This window comes from Eurytemora carolleeae, unplaced genomic scaffold (assembly GCF_000591075.1).
Source record: "Eurytemora carolleeae unplaced genomic scaffold, Eaff_2.0 scaffold3635, whole genome shotgun sequence".
Classification (NCBI taxonomy): domain Eukaryota; kingdom Metazoa; phylum Arthropoda; class Copepoda; order Calanoida; family Temoridae; genus Eurytemora; species Eurytemora carolleeae.
Window position 1 is genome coordinate 1 of NW_019399524.1, and position 1248 is coordinate 1248.

The window sequence follows — 1248 nt, forward strand, 5'->3', positions numbered from 1 at the left end:
AAAAAAATAACAATATTCCTGCTATTTCCGATTCTACGAGAAAAACACCCTAAAATATTAAAATGTCAGTATTTTCAGTTTGTTGGAATTGTAAACGTAACCACCAAGCAATCAATCAATCAGTCAATCACTCAATCATTTAACCAATCAGAAATTATTGGTTTCCTTTTACTTATGATTTTTAAGTTCGTACCTCTTCTAATTTGATTTCGGGTTCGGCGGTTTCGGCCTTCTCGGAACTTGAAGAGGCTGAAAAATCATAGTATTAGTCCTGTACTTATTAATGGGACTGAGGCAGAATTTAAAGAACTTGAGCCGCGGCTTCAATTTGAAACGCGGCTCAAATATGGTTGGTTCCACTTAAATTTTTTTCAATGTTAAAGATTTTAGCCGGCGCTCAATTGAAGCCGGTTTTTGGCGGATTTGAGACGCAGCTCAAATTCATCAAATTCGGACTTTGTAAACGTAATTTCATGTACGATTCACAACAGTACCCTTAAACCCTTTGTCCTTGACGTTCGTTCTATACGTAGAAATTCAAAGCATTTTCCTTAAAAAATATTTTTTCCTTAAAAATAAAATCATTTTTATCAGTGGAAAACCCCATTTATAATTTATTTAATTATAAAATGCATTTTTAAATAAAAATATACAAAGGAAAACATTCTCTTCGAAATGGAGGAAAAACTTACTGAACTGAGAGAAATACTTTCTGTATAGAAGGAGAAACTTACTAAACCTGAAGGAAAAACTTACTGAACTGAAGGAAACTTATTAAACTGAAAGAAATACTTACTGGACTGAAGGAAAACTTACTAAATTGAAGGGAAAAACTTACTAAATAGAAGGAAAAACTTACTAAATTAAAGGAAAAACTTACTGAACTGATGGAAAAACTTACTGAACTGAAGGAAAACTACTGTACTGTACAAAAAAACTTACTGAACTGAAGAAGAAACTTACTGAATTGAAGAAAAAACTTACTAAATTGAAGGAAAAACTTCTTGGACTGAAGGAAAACTTACTGAACTGAAGGAAACCTTACTAAACTGAAGGAAAACTACAAAAAACTTACTGAACTGAAGGAGAAACTTCCTGAATTGAAGGAAAACTTACTAAACTGTAGGAAAACCTTTCTGAACAAAAGGAAAAACTTACTGAACTGAAAGAAAAACTTACTGAACTGAAGGAAAAACTTACTGAACTAAAGGAAAAACTTACTGAACTGAAGGAAAAACTTACTGAACT

General features: G+C 32.0%; 1 long non-coding RNA gene across 1 annotated transcript; it reads right to left on the reverse strand.

The window, feature by feature from the left end:
- LOC111717755 (uncharacterized) lies at positions 1-1058 on the reverse strand. The gene is made up of 3 exons (XR_002768895.1): positions 1046-1058; positions 194-249; positions 1-49 (listed from the first exon to the last, which is right to left on the reverse strand). It is a non-coding gene; the product is annotated as an uncharacterized LOC111717755 (long non-coding RNA).
- Positions 1059-1248: the final 190 nt, after the last annotated feature.